The sequence below is a fragment of the Artemia franciscana genome, chromosome 5 (assembly GCF_032884065.1).
Source record: "Artemia franciscana chromosome 5, ASM3288406v1, whole genome shotgun sequence".
Taxonomy (NCBI): Eukaryota; Metazoa; Arthropoda; class Branchiopoda; order Anostraca; family Artemiidae; genus Artemia; species Artemia franciscana.
In genome coordinates, this window is record NC_088867.1 from 30,363,304 (window position 1) to 30,383,795 (window position 20,492).

The 20,492-nt window shown below is 36.3% G+C and overlaps 1 protein-coding gene across 6 annotated transcripts in view; it reads left to right on the plus strand.

Annotated features, from left to right (window-relative positions):
* LOC136027242 (GTPase-activating protein CdGAPr-like) overlaps window positions 1-20,492 on the plus strand; it is a 225,586-nt gene that overhangs the window by 166,771 nt on the left and 38,323 nt on the right. The gene's annotated exons all lie outside the window — the stretch shown is intronic.

Below are 20,492 nucleotides of genomic sequence, written 5' to 3' on the forward strand. Positions count from 1 at the left end.
TGTCTGTTTGCCTGCTATCTTACAGATAATTAATTAATTCCAACTTTGAATTTACCATCCAGTCAGAAATTGGCAAGCTCTACTGCTATCAAATGTCCAACCAATAGCTGTATGCAGGGATGATTGGGGGGGGATGCTTGAAATTCCGGGAGTTTTTATTAAAAATCAACTAAAATTTGTTTTTTATTATTCTTGTCCCCTCCTCACCTTTTTTTTATTACCTCCCCCCTAAAAAATAAAAAAGTATTTGCTTACGCGCTTAGCTTCATGTACTCAATATCCTGAATAAAAGAAGAGGTTTCCACTCCCCACCTCCTTTAACCATACCGTATTTTATACCTCTGAGGAAATGCAGATAGAAACCATGAAAGAGGACTGTCAACTTCTTCGGTTCCCAAGTAGTTTTTGTTTTTAATAATAAGCAAAACACATTTTAACAAAACAATACAAGAATAATTTTGATTGTAATTTCGTAAGCTGATGCTAAAAAGTATTTCAGGATATTCTTCCTGGGTCTGGTTTTCTTTCCCAAGGATGCTTCAATTAAAATGCCATGAAATGTTACTTTGAAAAAAAAACAAAAAACGAGATATTATTATTTGATAGTCAAGAATTATGTTTTCCCTTGCATTATATCTTGTCTATATGACGTAAGACTGCTACTAGGAAGCGTATTAATGATTTATTGATGAAAATAATTTAGAATATATGTCTAATTATATATATAATGAGAAGAGAAATCACCAGTGCAACAGCACAAACACATAAAAAAAAAAAAGAAGGAGAAAAGGAAGACTGTTTTCCTACATTAGTGATTAATATAGATCAGCACTTGAATGAGGCCTTAACCCTACTCATCCATACAATCACATAGGTCAAACAGCATAGCCATACACAATCAACCATAAAGAATAATCCATGGACAGGCAGTCGTGTCGTCAGTAAGTATAAGTCGTCATTTACCAAACATAAAGAAAAAAAGACAAATAATTCAGGGGCAACAACCCAACACAAGGGCTCATTAGGAGAATACACACTTGTCTATAGGGTTTCGGCACTTTAAATTCTCTACCCAGGCAAGTGGCGTGCCTACCATAAATTCCCCATGGTATCCCCGTGTTAGGTATCACCCCCAAAACATATGCCTATGAAAAAACAAGCAAATGCAAAACAACCAAGTAGCACCAAAACAAGTTTTTCCTACCTTAGTTCTGGCTCTCATGTATTTTTCACTATGTCAAAAATTCTCTATTAATGTAAATGTGACCTAGATAAAAATCAAGGAAATGAATGTAAAATAAGACCATTTGAAACGACAATATATGCAAGATCCTCCGGAAATCCACTGTCAAAAATTAGGGACACGCCAAAACTCAGTAACAAGGAAAATCAAAATTAACCAAAGACTTCGCTAAGTATTTCAAGATAATTCTTTTGGTATTTATTTAAAAGTTCGTTATAATGAAAACTAAATTTTTTAATTTGCCAAGTTAATTTATTTGCAGAAAAACCTCTTAAAATCAATTTTTGGCTTAAAATTTTACATCTATTTTTAAAACCAATATAATTACTACAAATCCTTGCATATCTAAGCAACTGTGAGAAAAATGCCGAATATATCATATTTGAATGTATATTACTTTCAGGAAACGGGAAATTAATCACTTCAAAATCGAAATCATCCGTTTTATTATATATTTTAAAACTTAATTTATTATTATCAGAAATATTAATATTCAAATCTAAGAAATGATCTTCTAGACCAGTACCATGACTAGGTTCAAGAGATGGATATATATTTTTAGAAATATCAATGAATTCTTTACAATTTAAAACCAAAATATTATCTAAATATCTTTTATTATTTGACAAAACATGTTTTAAATTATTTGGATTATTCTTATCCATCATATATTTATATTCGAGTTGACTTAAAAACAAGTCAGCTATAAATGGGCTGGCATTCCCCCCCCCCATGGGAATTCCCACGATAAGTGTCTATTTTTAAGAACCTCTTACTAGATAAGAGGAAAGATTTCTTGATAACCGTTTTTAAATTATCTAACACTACGTTAATTGATACATTGTCGCAAAATCGAAAGACTCAATTCTTTTAGCTGAAACCATTGTTAAAAAGTCTATCACCTGCAGTGAATTATTAACACTCCAATATGGATTAAAATTCGAAATATTTTTATTACCAGAACAATAGGTTTTAAGTTTATTTATAATTTCCTTTAAAATTAAAGAGAGGTCAGTTGCAGCAATGCGGGTTGGACATTTAGCAGCTCAAGCAATAAACCGTGGTTTAGGGGGATTCTTATGAAATTTTACAATCCTATATAGGAAAGGGAACTTTTTATCATTGTCATTAATTTTAATATTAAATTTTTTTAAAAGTATTTCTTCAGTTTTTTCAATTAAATTCTCATCCCCTAAATTCACCTTTTTGTAAACATTAGTCGTGCATAACTCCCTTGTTAAGACATCACAATACAGCTTCTGACAAATTATGGCAAAATTGTTATTAGCTTTATCCACCAGCACAATTACAAATTCATTCTGTAGATTAGCAATTGCTTGTTTAATCTTAGCATTATAAAATAATGATTTAGTATTACTATTTTTTAAGTTAGAATATATTTTATTCCGTATTCTACTAATAATGAAATTCTTCCAACTTTGAAAACTCTCTTTATTTTTATTCTCTTTCTTACACCATTTATCAATAAATAAATCGAAATCACCTTCCAAGTTATCAAGAATACTCGATGGTTTCAAATGATGAGAAAGACGGAAATTAGCCCCTTTATTCATTATAATTTGAAGATCATCTTGTTTTATTATTGACAAGTCCCCTGTTATAACATGTTGGTAAGTGGGATTTACAAATGGGCCAAGTTGCTTACAGTTACAAACAGGTTTCCAATTTATATCACTATCCAATCTTTTAAGTATTAAATTATAATTAGAAATCATTTGCCCAATAGTTTTAGAAAATTTATAAGTTAAAACTGGACTATCATTATAATTCAAATTACTAGGAAGGGCCTGTTTCACATCCCGCCGATTTAACATTTCTGGTAAATTAATATCTTCAATCTGCTTATAAGTAAAATTAATAAGTAAATATAATCTGGTGTCCTTATTACCAATCTTATCAAACTTATTCTTTTTTTAAATAAATTTCGTTTTAGTTAGAATGCAAATTGTATCGCATATTACTTTAAAATTATATTCAAGAGCTGTATTATTCTTAACAATCCAGAAAAGTTTGATTAAATTCCTCTTGGATAATTTATTTAGACATTTTATTACAGAAGTCATACCCTTAGATTCAAGTAGCTGGCATAGATCTATAGAAAACATATGTAAATCTAATTCATTTTTTCTATTATTTTTCCTATGTCCTCTCGATCGTTTTTTACGTTTAGTAGGACAAGTAAAAGAAGGATGGTCCATAAAACCATCAATACATTTAACAACAACATGAGACATGTCTGCATGACATGTGGCGTGTGGCGTTACAAGCAAGGATGCTCCCCCCTTCCGTCCCTAGGCAGTAGAGCAAACCCGCCAGCACACCTCATAGCGGTGAGAGGGTGTAAACGTCACCTAGCTTCACGCCAAGCGAAGTGACGGCCAACGTGCTCCGGGTGACCCGTAGGACTGGGGCCCCTGCGGTTAATCATACCCAAGAAACATCCAGAATTATGTTGAATATGTCTAATATGAGAGCGAATTTGGCTACGGCATTCCCGGCATTAAGCGATGCGTCGAGGCTGGCGACCTCGTCGAAAAGTGAGCTAGCTACCATACTATCAAGGAGACATGGCCTGAATATCGGCTGCTGGAACCTCTGTTCCATCAAATGTTCACTAACGCAAGCCTTCGTAGCTGAAGCATTTTATTTATATAACCTGGACATACTCTGTGTTTCAGAGACAAGATTAAATGGACAAACGACACTTGACCTAATAGCCCCTTCGGGTAAAAAGGCCATACTATTCAATTCTGGCCCAATGGATGGATCCGGCCTCGCAGGAGTGGGAATAATCATGGCACCCAAGATCGCATCGGGACTCCTTGACTATGAAGCAGTGTCTGACAGAATTGTGATGGCCCGTTTAAAAGATCAGAGCAATAACCTGACAATACTATCTGTATATGCCCCTTTTCGTGACGCCCCTGACCACTTGAAAGACAAGTTCTATGCTGACCTCCAACTGACTATGAATAAAATTCCTCGTAAGGACATCCTCGTGATCGGTGGTGACTTCAATGCCAGGATTGGCACGAGACTAAACGATTCTGAATGGGCCATTGGCAACCACGGTTTGGGCGACCGGTGCATTAATGGAGTTAGACTTCTCATGTTTGCTATGCTGAATAATCTCAGTGTGGCTAATACATGGTTTAAACACAAACCTTGCCACACTTACACTTGGAGATCCCGAGATGGTAGAACCCGCGCCCAAGTTGACTATTTACTCGTTTCTCGTCGCTGGAAGTCAATGATTAAAGACTCGAGAGTATACAGAGGAGCGGACACTGGATCAAAAAGTGGATCCAACCATTTATTGCTAAAATCAAAAGTTAGATTCAGACTCAGCTCCAAAAAAGTATCTGAACCTAGACGCATCCTAGACACAACGAAACTCAAACTCCCTGAAATCAAAGAGACCTTTATGCTCGAACTTACAAACCGTTTCACGGCGTTGCAAGATAATGACCGAGAATTTAAGACCAATCAAGCAATTTCTGAGACCGAGACAAGTGCCATGACCGAGCAAGAAAATTTTAACCCATCACTAAATATAGAAAAGCGCTGGATCAAGTTCCGAAATCAAGTGAAAGAGGCAGCTACAGAAATTCTCGGAGTAAGGGACAAAAAACCCAAAAGATGGATTTCTCAGAAGACAATAGAACTCTCTTTAAGGAAGAAACAAATGACTGATAAACACTCTGCTTCTTTTAAAGCACTCCGCCAAGAATGTCACAAATCTGCTAAGGCAGACAAACAAGCATATTGGTCTAATGTAGCCTGTGAAATGGAAAAAGCTGCTGCACGCAATGATTCATGGAAACTCTACCAGCTCCTAGGAGAATCAACCGGGAAAAAGAAGCAAAGATCTACCCCCACGCTACTTAGTAAGGACAACAAGCTTCTCACGAGCAAAGAAGATCGCATCAGACGATGGCGTACTCACTTCCAGGAGCTTCTTCACCCATCAGAAAATGACCACAGCCAACCCATTCTAGCCCACAGCAGTTCTGAGTCACCATTCGTGTATGAGGATTGCAATATCGCCCCTCCAAGCGGAGAAGAAATTATTCATGTCGTAAAACTATTAAAAAATAATAAAAGCCCTGGCATTGACGAATTACCAGCTGAACTTCTCAAGGCCCATCCAGAAGCGGCTATCGACGAGCTCCACAACTTACTCACGGATGTCTGGGTCAACGAATGCATTCCTGAAGAGTGGAGGACCTCTATAATAATTCCTGTATTTAAGAAAAGGGATCGAACCGATTGTAAAAATTATAGAGGAATTTCCCTGATACCCATTTCTGCAAAAGTTTTCACAATAATAGCATTAAATAGGTTCAGAAATATTAGAAATGATCGGACGAGGCCAAATCAAGCAGGATTCAGACCTGGTATAGGATGCTGCGATCATATTTTTAGCCTGAGACAGATCCTGGAACACCGCCTTATACACCAGCAGGAAACAATACAAGTCTTTATCGACTTTGTAACGGCTTTTGACTCGGTAAAGAGAATTCCCATCTGGGATGCAATGAGGGATGATGGAGTGCCCGAAAAGATAGTCCGTTTAATTAAGGCGTATTACGTGGAAACGAGGGCATTTATAAGAGCTGACGGAGAAATCTCAAAAGAAATATCAATTGACAAAGGAGTGCGACAGGGTTGTGCCTTATCGCCTATTTTATTTAACTTTGTCATTGACCAGATCATGAAGACTCTTGACAAATACAAAGGTGTGACAATCAGTCCAGCACTATCAATAACAGACCTTGATTACGCTGATGATGTGGATATCTTGGCTGAGTCGATAATAGAAGCACAGCTCATGATAGACGACATTGCTGCTAGATCCCTTGCTACTGGACTAAAGATCAGCCAATCGAAAACAAAATCGATGCGCACCTCTGGGCTAGATGAAACTCCAATCACATTGAATGGCATCCCAATCGAGGACGTCCAGAATTTCAAATATCTAGGCTCCCTAATAAATCCCAAGGGCGAAGCTCTAAGCGAAATACAAAGCCGCATCTCCGCAGCCTGGGCAGCATTCATCCAGCTTCGGAAGTGCCTCTGGCTACGAAATGAAATCTCCCTTCGAACAAAGCTCCGGATATATAACGCTCTGGTCCTCTCTGTGCTTCTTTATGGTTGCGAAACGTGGCCCCTCAGAGTTGGGGAAGCTAATAACCTGAATATCTTCCACCACAAGTGTCTTCGCTGTATTCTTGGCCTGCGTCTCTCTGACCGCGTCCGTAACGATGTCATCCGAAGAAGATGTGGTGATATACCACTTGTCTCTGATGTTGTCAAAGCGAGACGTCTACGATGTTTCGGGCATACACTGCGCCGACCGGATGACTCGTTCAGCAAACAGTGCTTGAAATGCCAACCCCTCGCGCACTGGAAGAAGAAGCCTGGAGGACAAAAAAAGACATGGTTATCAACAGTCAGAGCCGACCTCGAGCCAATGGGAGGTTTCAAGAAGTACGGGCACCGATGGAATAGACAATGGATCAAGTTGATCGAGCCAATCGCACTTGAAAGAGAGCAATGGAGAGACGCATGTCGACAAATTCTGGATGCCACGATGGGCCTGGACAAGGCTCGAGCGTGACCCAAGTACAAGTACTAGTACACGATCATTTCGCCCAAAAGGATAAGCTGTACCAAGGGTATGGATCCAGAAATCCTCCTGTTTACGTAGTCTATTATTCTTCTCTTCTTTATTTAAATTTTCTAAACTCTAAATTTTCTAAAATTTTGACAGTTATATCTGACATGGAAGACATACTATTATTACAATGTTGAACTAGATAGTTATTAGTTTTTTCTTCATTAACTGTTGTCTTGTGTCCAGAAAATCTTTTATATACATTATTAGTTACATATATATATATATATATATATATATATATATATATATATATATATATATATATATATATATATATATATATATATATATATATATATATATATATATATATCATCACCATATATCATCAACCAGTGCCTAGACAAAGGAAGAATTGTTTATAATGTCCTGCAAAAATCTCCGTGAAAGTCGTTTCATTAATTATTTGTTTTTAAAACGTTGGTAGCTGTGGCATTATACCTTGCTTCCTGATTGTGATATTCGTTGATAGTAATTTGCTGTAGTTTCCTTGTCGACAGTGTACTTGTTCTAGTCTGTTTAATTTCTGGTTCCTATGGGAATAATCTAGCGTGGTGTTGTTAAAAAGTCTTCCTTTATTGATGAATAGGTTAATAACATCCAACTGCAATTTGTAGCAAAGCCCCTAGTGAATATTAAAATTGATGGGATATGTACCCGGATTTACTTGGAACTTCGTGTGGGGAAATTAAAAAGGATGACTAAGAAATTTCCTTAAAAGTATCTGAGAAATAGAGTGGGTCGTTCTAGTGTTATTTAGGATCTCCTTTCGGGACCTTCTGCACTGTAAAATTCTCATCGATGAAATCACCCAAATTATTTATGTACAGAAAATAAAACAAAGCTAAACTGGCTAGGAAAGTTCATTTAATAACTCTTTATAATGTTCACATCGTAAATCAGATTTCTGTTTCTAACGCCTGCAATTTCCTTGTAATAATCTTTGGGATTGTTCTTTAGAAATTTTCAATGCCCCCCCCCCACAAAAAAAAAGATAGATGGTATCTTAGCCTAGGTAAATTTTGGTGTGGGAAAAGAAAACAGTAATGGTTACAGACTGCTGTAATTTTGTAGGTATCGCAATCTACTTGTGACCAGTACAGTACGATCATTTGTACGGTACGAGTACGATCCAGTACAGTACGATCATTTTCACGCATTTGTACAAAAATTAACTGAGCGATAGATCATGAAAGTAAAAGGAATATAAAGAAAATGTAGAAAGCATTACGGAGGTGTGATGTAGAGGCCATGGATGAAAATGGCGAAGATCGGGAAGACGCAGTCAAATGATATAACAGTAAAATATTATATTGGCATGTTAATAAATTGAGAGGGAATAGTCCATCTGGACTTGTGTCAGTTAAAGATGGGAACGGGGCCACAGTTAGTGATAATAAATTGGTAGAACATTTTGAGAATATGCAAAACCGTGATAGGGTTATAGGAAACAATATTGAAAAGAAGTGAAAAGTTTATGACACTTTGGATGTGCAGGAAGATTTAATTTATGAGGAAGAATTAGTGGCAATACTGAAGGGATTGAAAAACGATAAGGCACTAATTGTGTGGTAAATGAGTTTCTAAATATGGGGTTTATGAGGTTAGAAATAAGTTATTGAAGACTATGAATATAATTCTTGCTAAAGGAGTAGTACCTAGCAATTTAAAAATGCTCTAATTAAACTCTTCTATAAGAAAGGTGGTAAGAATGAGTGTGTTCATTATATTGGCATTTGCCTGGTTTCTGGTTGGTAACAAATTATTTAGTATGATCATACTTTTAGAATTAGAGAGGCTGTAGATAAAGTTTTAAGAGAAGAACAGTGTGGTTTTAGGAAGGGTAGAGGATGTGTCGACCAAATTTTCTCTCCTAGAATAATAATTGAAAAGTGCCTGAATCATCAGACACCTTTAGTTCTCAGTTTTATAGATTATGAGCAGGCGTTTGATTCAGCTGATAGAAGAGCTTTAGTGAAGGTTCTATGCAACCTTTAAAAAACTTTTTTTTAAGTTTTTAAAAAAATATTATTAGTTTTAATTCTCACATTTTAACGTAAGTCTATATATATATATATATATATATATATATATATATATATATATATATATATATATATATATATATATATATATATATATATATATATTCTTTCTCGTATTGTGCTGAAGACGACCCTTGGACATAGGGCCAAAATATCCACTGAATTGATTTCCACTGTCTTGAAAAGATTTTCCCTATTGTTTCTACTTTGTGTTTGTTCTACGATTGTATGGTATACCAGAAAAAAAGTAATTAGTGCTGTGTACGAAAATTACATTGCTACGGTTAAGGTAGGAAATGAGGTTAGTTACTGGTGTCGTACTAAATAAGGATTTAAGCAGGGATGTGTTCTATTCCCACTTAGCTGGATCATTTTGATTTATTTTGTCTTAAGAAGCATAACAAAGGCACTGTGAGAACACGGAATCAAATGGGACTAAAACTCTCCTGAGCTTATATTATGCGGATGATTTAAGCATCCTAGATGTAAGTGTTAGCAAAATGAATTAATTTTTAGAAGTTTTGCGGGTTCAGGGTGGAAGAATAGGTTTTTAAAATTAATTTCTAGAAGACTGAGTCGCTAAGACTCGGAAAAGTTGAGGTGGAAAGGTGATGTTGGGTAATGAGAAGATCGATCAAGAGGACAGATTCACTTGTCTAGGTAGTATAATTAGTGAAGATGGTTGTTGCAGTGACAATGTTAAAAGTAAAACCGCCAAGGCCCAGGGTATTTTTTCACAGTTGAAAAAAGTCTGTGAACCAAGATTAGTATATTGGAAGCTACGGTGTTGACAGTGGCCAAGTATTGTTCCGTAGCGTAGACGCTCCGAGAAACGGAGAAAAATTTGCTTGATTTTTTCCAGAGAATTGTTTGGGTACCCCGACTGACTGACCGTATCTCAAATAGTAGATTATTCGAGAAGTGTGGTTCAATCCCACTTTGAAGGGATATGATGAGAGAAGGTTGAGATAGCTAGGGTGCGTTCTGAGGATGAAGGATGACAGATTGCCAAAAATTGTCCTTGTCGGCCAACCGTCTAAGGCCAAATGAAAAGTAGGTCGTCCCCTGTTGGAATGGGATGATGTCGTAAAGGAAAGATTTGAGGGAATAGGAACTTACTGGGGGATGTAAAGAGGGAGGCTATGAATAAATTAAGATTTAAGAGGGGTGTGCATAGCTGTGTTTGTCTCGGGTTGCTTGGTGCGTCAGTGAGTTGCTAGTAGTAGGCTAGTAGTAGTAGTAGTAGTAGTAGTAATAGTAGTAGTAGTAGTAGTAGTAGATAAAACCAATAATTTGCAACCAATTATATTTATTATAAAGTGATCGACTTTATTTTGATCTATTGTAAGGGGAGGGAGGGTTTATGATACTGCTAACGATAGTTGAACTTACAGAAAACCCTATATCAAACAAAAAAGTAATTTGTTTTTTTACACAGTCAAAGCTATGTTGACTAAAATTATATAATCATTGCATCTAAATTTTTTCGACTAATAAATTTTGTTTCGATCACCCGTTTTCTAATTACAACAATTCATTCGGTTTGTAAGAGTCAAAGGCACTCGCAGCCGAGGATTGTGCCTTTTATGGTAAAACCCTGATTTATAAAAAAGGGCAAATACTATATTTGCTTTGGGCAGTCAGGCGTCGTAAATTCAAAATTCTCTAGTCGCCCCTCTGTTATTATTATAATCTGTTTTGGTGACCACACATGTTTTCTCCATCGTGCTTTGAATTCATTTCAGCATCCTTAAAGTTTCTTAAACCCAACCGAATACTCTGTTAGCAATAAATGACAGCTTTATTAAGACCGGCCAAGACCCGAACTTTCTAAATATGGTTATGTTTCATATACATCATAAAAGTTTGTAAAGGTGAAAAAACTGAATTCTCCACCTGTTACCACTTCTGTAAGTCATTTTTATGCAGAAAAAAGTAACATCTTCCAAAGGACACAAACGTTCCGACAAACCTTATTCATTATACTTTCAAATTTGTTTGAGATAATTGCCTCTGCTAATGTTTGGAATTAATTTCAGCTTTATTTGTCTGGTGGCTTTTAAGAACATGACAGTTAATCATTGTTTTGACTTGTCACTCTAATTGACAAGGATGCATGATCCTTGACGAGGTGAAAATTCAATAAAGAATTTTGTATACATATACACACATAGTTATATATATATATATATATATATATATATATATATATATATATATATATATATATATATATATATATATATATATATATATATATATATATATATATATATATATATATATATATATATGTGTGTGTGTGTGTGTATATATATATGCGTTATGGATATATGTTTTTTTTATATATGTTTTTTATATATATTTTTTATATATGTTTTTTTATATATATTTTTTATATATATGTTTTTTTATGCGTTATGGATAGTTTTCTTTTTGAACTTCTCCCCAGAGAACTTCAAAAGATTTTTGGGCTCATGGCCAAAAAGTCAATGAATCTTCTTACAAGATTTGTTCGTAAGTTATAACTGGGTTTTGGCAATGTAAGCTTCCTTATTCTCTGCTACACATTCTAATCTGCTAGAATCAAGAAAGAGTGGTGAATCTAACTTTAACAGTAGAAAATCATTCGTGGAGCGGTTTTCAAACTTGAAACACAATCGGTGTATCACAAGATTTAAAAAAAAAATAAGTTTTTTTTTTCAACAGAAAGTAAGGAGCATCATCAAAACTCAACACGAACAGAAATTATTCCACATAAGAAGAGGTTACCCCCCTCCCAATACTTTGCTCTTTACGCTTAAGTTTTTAAGCATTAAAAAAAACTTTCTATTTTAACTAAACGGCCATTGTGTTTCAGGAGTCGTTCTTGAAAAATTGGAACAAACAGTCGAACTTAGCCTGAAGAGCAAGGTATTGGGAAGGCGGCGGGGTAACTCGTTCATAATTGGAATTTTTGTTCATTTTGCGTTTTGACGTTGCTCCTTACTTTCAGTTGAAAAAAACTTGCTTTTTTATTTAATTTCTGGTCGTTTTTCAAATAGTACCGGTAAACCTGGCTCCTCCGTGAAAAAACCATTCCCCTCATGGGAAACTCGTCCGTGGATAGTTCCCAGGTAAAATACATCCCCCTCTCTCCCTTTAAATTCACCCAGAACATCTCCACACATAAAGTGGGATAACTTCCCTCGAAATATTTTTCATTCAACGAAATATTCTCCGCACAGAAAATACCTCTCCCCTACAGAAAATCCCTCTTGGAAAAATATCTGCAGGCTATACATCCCGATAACCAATACTGTACATAAATCATGGGCAAAGTTCATAGATTGCACCCTTTTTCAGGGTTTTGTTTGTCAAGTCATCTTCAAAGACATAGTCATTAGATCTTTCGACTATGCTGAACAAAATGGCTGCCCTGAAATTTCTGTCGGACGACTTCGGCGAAAAGGGGGATGTGGAAATGGGCTAACTGTCCTCTAATATACTTTGTATATAAATTTTGACAAGTCTCTCCATATACTCCCGAATAACCGATACTATATGTAAACCATGGGCATCGTTCGTAGCTTTTAGCCCTTCCCGGGGTACAGTGGTTAAGTCATCCTCAAAAGACAGAGTTATTAGATTTATCGACTATGCTGAACGAAGTGGCTACCTAAAAATTCCTTTTGTACAACTTTGGCGAAAAAAAGAGCTGTTTCAGTTACCTTCCAATATTTTTTGTCACTTAAAAAGGGTACTAGAATTGTCATTTCTGGTCAAATGAACCGTCTTTCGATCTTCTAGGATCACTGGTTCGATACGATCACCCCTGAAAAAAGACGCATCAGTGATATTTATTCTGGCAAAAAATTCCACATTTTTGTGTATAGGAGTTTGAAACTCCATAGTAAGGTTCTCTGCTACGTTGAATCTGATGGTGTGATATTCATTATGATTCCTTGACCTCTTTGGTGTTTGCTCCCTTTTTCGAAAATCAGGCAAATTGTCTCAGGCTCGTAGCTTTTGACGGGTAACACTAATCTTGACGAGTCTCATATATTTAGAATCAACATAATAAGCCAATTCTTTTGATGTTTCTATTGACATCAAAGTTCCGTTTTTTAGTGTTTCGGTTACGATTGAGCCGCGTCGCTCCTTAGTTACAGTTCGTTACCACGAAGAGTTTGAAAATAACCCCATTGCAAAGCAGTTTCAGTTTATTCTCTCACCCTTGCAACATCGGCTTGGCCAAAAGTCGAAATGGTTACAAAATCACGAAAGCAGGAAGGTACTTGGTGCTTACATTTCAAACAGTTCGTGGTAACGAACTGTATGTAGTAAGGAGCGACCCGGCTCAATAGTAAATAAAACTTAAAAAACGGAATTTTGATGCTAAAAGATACATCAAAAGAATCGAATTTTCATGCTGATTTTAAATTCAAATTTAATGTTTGTCATCAAAAGTTACAAGCCTGAGAAAATTTGTCTTATTTTGGAAAATAGGGGAAAACATCCCCTAAAAGTCAAAGAATCTTAATGAAAATCACACCATCGCATTCAGCGTATCAGAGAACCCTATAACAAAAATTTCAAGCTTCTATCTACAAAAACTTGAAATTTCGTGTTTTTTGCCAGAAGACATATCACGGGTGCGTGTTTATTTTTTTTTTATTTTTTTTCAGGGGTCATCGTATCGACCAAGTGGTCCTAGAATGTCGCAAGAGGGCTCATTCTAACGGAAATGAAAAGTTCTAGTGTCCTTTTTAAGTGACCAAAAAAGTTGGAGGGCACCTAATCCCCCTCCCACGCTGGTTTTTTCCCAAAGTCAATGGACCATTTTGTTTCGCATAGTCGAAAACCATAATAACTATGTCTTTGGGATGACTCACTACCCCACAGTCCCTGGGGGAGGGGCTGCAAGTTACAAACTATGTCCAGTGTTTACATACAGTAATGGTTATTGGGAAGTGTACAGACGTTTTTAGGGGGATTTTTTGGTTTGGGGATGGGGTTGAGGGGAGGGGGCTATGTGGGAGGATCTTTCCTTGGAGGAATATGTCATGGGGGAAGAGAAATTCAATGAAAAGGGCGCGGGATTTTCTAGCATTATTATAAAAAAAAACAATAAAAAAATAAACATGAAAAAGTTTTTTCAACTGAAAGTAAGGAGTAGCATTAAAACTTAAAACGAACAGAGATTATTACGCACATGAGGGGTTCTAAAGATACTTTAGCACAAAGAGTGAGGTATTTAGGAGATAAATACCTTGCTCTTTATGCTAAAGTATTTTTAGTAATTTCAACTATTTATTCTACGGTCTTTGTAATTCAGGGGTCATTCTTAAAGAATTGGGACAAAACTTAAGATTTAGTGTAAAGAGCGAGGTATCAACGAGGGGACAAACCCCCGCATATACATAATAAAAAATATAAGAATATAATTTCAACTATTTATTCTACGTCTTTCTGATTCAGGGGTCATTCTTAAAAAATTGGGACAAATCTTAAGATTTAGTGTAAAGAGCGAGGTATCAACGAGGGGACAAACCCCCGCATATACATAATGAAAAATATAAGAATATAAAATTTTGTTACGAAAGTTAATTCTAAAGCTACGTATATTTTTTACTAATAAAAACATTCGTTGAAAATTAAAAGTTCTAGTTGTCTTTTTAAGTAACCGAAAAATTGGAGGGCAACTAGGCCTCCTTCTCCACCCCTTATTTCTCAAAGTCGTCTGATCAAAACTAAGAGAAAGCCATTTAGCCAAAAAAAGAATTAATATGCAAATTTCATTTTAATGATTTATGTCCGGAGAGCCAAAATCAAAAATGCATAAATTCAAAAACGTTCAGAAATTAAATAAAAAAAATAGTTTTTTTAGCTGAAAGTAAGGAGCGATATTAAAACTTAAAACGAGCAGAAATTACTCCGTATATGAAATGGGTTGTCCCCTCCGCAATCCCTTGCTCTTTACGCTAAAGTTTGACTCTTTGCCACGATTCTACTTTTTAAAACAATTAAAAACTTAGCGTAAAGAGCGAGGAATTGCGGAGGGGACAACCCATTTCATATACGGAGTAATTTCTGCTCGTTTTAAGTTTTAATATCGCTCCTTACTTTCAGTTAAAAAAAAAACTAGTTTTCTTTATTTGATTGGCTGTGAAGATGAAGAATTGAACTCTGTAAATTCTCAGAAGGTATTCAGTGAGATTTCACTCACAAAATTTTTCTTACAGGAAGACTTCATCGAAAACCTATTCAGTTTGTATCTTTATATTTTATCTCGTGTAGCTGGAATAAGACCAGGTAGCTCTAGAAAAATACTAGGTTTACTGCCTGCAGCTGCTCAGGAAGAGGTTTTGTGGCACGCACAATTTTTCTGGTAGATGAAGTGTAAATATAAATTCAAACGTCTGAATTCTGGCTGCGAGTCCGTGTGCCTGAGCTGGCGGTTTTATATTACTATACGTTTTGGTAATTGATAAAATGACGAAATTACAATCATATCCATTCAGTATATTACTCACTCCCCTGCTAGTATGTTCTTTTAGTAAGTTTTTTTTCCGTTATCTTTAAGTTTGATTTGATTATTCATTTAAATTTTTGTTTGTTCTGAGCTTCATCTATTCTTTGATAATAACTCCTGGTCGTTTTAACCTTTGAATTATTATAGGACTCCATTGTTGCTCGTCTTAAGTTTTAATATGACGCTTAATTTTTCTTTGAAAACATCTTTTTCTAAGGTTTTCATGGCACTTGGTGTTAACCAAGGCACATCCGGTTAATTCGGAAAAATAGAAAAATGATGTATTTTTAACTTACGAACGGGTGATGGGATCTTGATGAAATTTGATGTTTGGAAGGATATCGTGTCTCAGAGTTCTTATTTTAAATCCTGACCAGATCTGGTGACATTGGAGGAGTTGGAGGGGGGAACCTGAAATCTCGGAAAACGCTTAGAGTGGAGGGGTCGGGATGAAACTTGGTGGGACAAATAAGCAGAAGTCCTAGATACATGATTGAAATAACCGGAACGGATCAGCTCTGTTTGGGGGAGTTGGGGGTGGGAGGGTTAATTATGAAAAATTAGAAAAAAAGAGGTATTTTTTACTTACGAAGGAGTGATCGGATCTTAATGAAATTTCATATTTGAAAGGACCTCGTTGCTCAGATCTCTTACTTTAAATCCCGACCTGATCCATCGTCATTGGGGGGGGGGGAACCGGAAATCTTGGAAAACCATTAAAGTGGAGAGATTAGGATGAAACTTGGTGGGAGGAATAAAAAAATTTCCAAGATACGTGACTGACATAACCGTATTGGATCCGAAATTTTTTGGTGGAGTTGGGGGGGGGAGGAAGGAATTCGGAAAATTTGAGAAAATTAGGCATTTGTAACTTACGAACGGGTGATTAGATCTTAATGAAATTTGATATTTAGACGGATCTTGTGCTTTAGAGTTCTTATTTTAAATCCCGACCATATCCAGTGACATTGGTGGGAGTTGGAGGGGGAAACCGGAATTCTTGGCTAAAAATTGAGGTATCTTTATCTTACGAATGGGTGATCGGATATTAATGCAACTTGATATATTGAAGGATCTTATGTCTCAGATGTTCCATTCTCAATTCGAATCGGATCTGGGGACACAGGGGGTTGCAGGGGGGAAACAGAAATCTTGGAAAACGCTTAGAGTGGATAGATCAAGATGAAACTTGATGGGAAGAATAATCACATGTTTTAGATACGTGATTGACAAAATTGGAATGGATCTGTTCACTTTGGAGGAGCTGGGCGGTGTTGATTTGGAAAAATAAAAAAATTGAGGAGTTTTTAACTTAAGAACGGGGGACCGGATCTTAATGAAATTTGATCTTTAGAAGGAACTCATTTATCAGAGCTTTTTTTTCAAATCCTGACAGGATCTGTTGACATTGTGGGAAGTTATTGTCGCAGCCACGAGTCTGCGAGAATGTCAAATGATGACATTGTGGGAAGCCAGTAGTCATTGTCGCAGCCACAAGTAGTGGCATTCAGAAGTAGTCACAGCAGCAGTAATATTAGTCCTGAAAGTTTAAAATTAATCGAATAGTTGTAGGCATCAAGCCATGGTTAATTGTAGAAAAAGCTGAGACAGATAGTCTGATTGATTGAGAGGGAAATCTGTCATTAACCCCCTTATTAGGATTATAAAATTGGACAATTAGACTGTTTAGGGAGGCTGAACATATTGGGTCGTTTAAAGTAAATTAAAAAAAAAACACTTATTGGGAGTGGGGAGATTTTTTTATTATTATTATTATTGTTAGCCTTTATTTATGTATATTCTGGTATTAAGGGTTAATTGAGTGAGAGTGTTTGTGTCCTTCTTTAATTTTTATTTTTTTAATTAATTAGGTTGAGAATCAGAGGATTGCAGCCGTCCAACATCAGGCTGTTTGAGCCTTTCCCGGGCGGTTGTGTGTATTAATAGTTTTTTGTAATTTAGTAGCTAATAAAGAGTTCATTCATTTTTGAACGAAATGGCTCTCTTAAAATTTCTATGGGATGTGAATGGGAGGAGGCATCTAGAAAGGGTGTGGGAGGGGTTGGTTTCCCTCCTTTCACCTTTAACTCTTGAAAAGGGCACTATAACTTCCAATTTTCAATTGAAAACCCCTCTTCGATGTTTCTACGATCACCCCTTTCAAATGATGCGGCTCTAGGGAAAAAAAACAAATAATACTTAAGTTCTTATGGTTCTTTAATACAGGCAAAGCTAGAGCTTTGTCCCTGATACACATATTTCAGGATAAATGTTATTCGTAATTTAGAAATTAAATTAGTAATCTTTGTCACCCTTTTGCTTTAAGTGACAGCTGTAAAAGCGTTAGAGCTGGAATACAAAACTGAATTTTTCTTCCTGTGTTGGTCTCGAGAGTGTTCAACTTCATTCAAATTCGATTAAAACTGTTTGCAAATTTCTACAGGAAATGACGTCCTTTGATTAACTGAGAAATGTATTCTGTTAACATTTCTAACGGAAAGTAGAGATATGCTTCAATAAATTATATCTTCACCGGCTTATTGATTGACATGTCATGCTCAACTGTGTTGTTTATTTGGAATGAGCCTGAAGTACAGAAACGAATTTTTTTTCTAAAAATTTTGCCAATTTGGAGCCGTTTTAGAATGAATATAAGTAACTAAGTGCTGTTTAGTTTTTAAAAAAAAACTGCCATTGTCAGTGGTAATTGAACATTTCATCTTCACTTTTTTCCAAAGGGAAAACGTGAAATTCAGATCTTAAATGTTGGTATTCAGGGAATTTGAATAATCTTTCAAGACAGTTTAATCTTAATCATAAGCTGTAGTGAAAGTGCTGGAGTTTAGAATAATTTTATAGAATGATTTGTAACCAAAAGCTAACGAATTAACTCAGTCAAAGATATCTCGCAAAAAACATATCTTTAAGATATTCATCAGATCAAAGTAGGTTATTATCTGAGTTTTTGTAACTTGAAGCAGTGATACCAACAAGAGCTAAGAGCTCATACGGCACTTGTGATGCATGGATTGTGACAAGTATGGCACTTGTGACGAGGCATGAAGAGCTAAGAGCCAAGAAATCATATGGTATGAGCTCTAACAAAATTCTATGAATCAATAGAGTGATTTAAAAGGAAATAAGAGGCTTAATGCCGGTCAGGATTTAAAATAAGAGCTCTGAGTCACGATGTCCTTCTAAATATCAAAATTCATTAAGATCCGATCACCCACTCGTATGTTATGAATACCTAATTTTTTCTAATTTTTCCTCTCGCTTTAGCCCCCAGAAGGTTGAATGTGGGAAAACGACTTTATCAAGTCAATTTGTTAAGCTCCCTGACACGCCTACAAATTTTCATTGTCCTAGCACGTCCAGAAGCACCAAACTTGCCAAATCACTGAACCCCTCCCCCCAACTCCCCCAAAGAGAGCGAATCCAGTACGGTTCCGTCAATCACGTATCAAGGACATTTGCTTATTCTATCCACCAAGCTTCATCCCGATTCCTCCACTCAAAGTGTTTTCCAAGATTTCCCCTTCTAACTCCCCCCAATGTCAAATATCTGGTCGGGATTTGAAATAGAGCTCTGAGACATGAATTCCTTCTAAATATCAAATTTCATTAAGATTCGATCACATATTCGTCAGATAAAATACCCCGATTTTCACGTTTTCCAAGAATTCCAGTTTCCCCCTCCAATCCCCCAATGTCACAGGATCTGGTCGGAATTTAAAATTAGAGGTTTAAAGCACAAGATCCTTCTAAATATCAAATTTCGTTAAGATCTTGTCACCTTTTCGTAAGTTACAAATACCTCAATTTTCAAAATTACCCCCCCCCCTAACTTCACCAAAGAGAGCAGATCCGGTCCGGTTATGTCAGTCACGTATCTTAGACAGGTTTTTCTTCTTCCCATCCAATTTCATCCTGATCCCACCGCTTTAAGTATTTTCAAAGATTTCCGGTGCCCCCAAATGCCCCCCCCCCCAATTACGCTGGATCCGGTTGGGATTTAAAATAAGAGATCTGAGTTACGAGGTCCTTCTAAATACGAAAAAGATCCGATAACTCCTTCGTAAGTTGAAAATACGTCATTTTTTCTAATTTTTCTGAATTAACCCCCCCCCCCCGATAGAGCGGATCCGTTTCAATTATGTAAATCATGTCTCTAACACTTCTGCTTATTTTTTCCACCAAGTTTCATCCCGATCCCTCCAATCTAAGCGTTTTCCATCATTTTAGGTTTCCCCACCCCAAACTCCCCCCAATGTCACCAGATCCGGTCGGGATTTAAAATAAGAGCTCTGAGACACGATATCCTTCTAAATATCAAATTTCGTTGAGATTTGCTCACCCGTTCGTAAGTTAAAAATACCTCATTTTTTTCAATTTTTCAAAATTAATCCCTCCCCAACTACCTCAAAGAGAGCGGACCCGTTCCAGTTATGTCAATCATGTATCTAGGACTTTTGCTTATTTTTCCCACCAAGTTTCATCCCAATCCCTCCACTCTAAGTGTTTTCCAAGTTTTAAGTTTCCCCCTCCCACCCCCACCCCCCAATGTCACCAGATCTGGTCGGGATTTAAAATAAGACCTCTGAGACACGATATCCTTCTAAATATCAAATTTCATTGAGATCCGATCACCCGTTCGTAAGTTAAAAATACCTCATTTTTTTAGTTTTCCAGATTTAACCCCCCCCCCCTCCCAACTACCCAACAGAGAGCAGATCCGGTCCGGTTATGTCAGTCATGTATCTTAGACAGGTTTTTATTCTTCCCATCCAGTTTCATCCTGATCTCACCGCTTTAAGTATTTTCTAAAATTTCCGGCTCCCCCCAACTGCCCCCCCCCCATTACGCTGGATCCGGTTGAGATTTAAAAAAAGAGATCTGAGTTACGAGGTCCTTCTAAATATCAAATTTCATTGAGATCCGATCACCCGTTCGTAAGTTAAAAACAGCTCATTTTTTAATTTTTCAGAA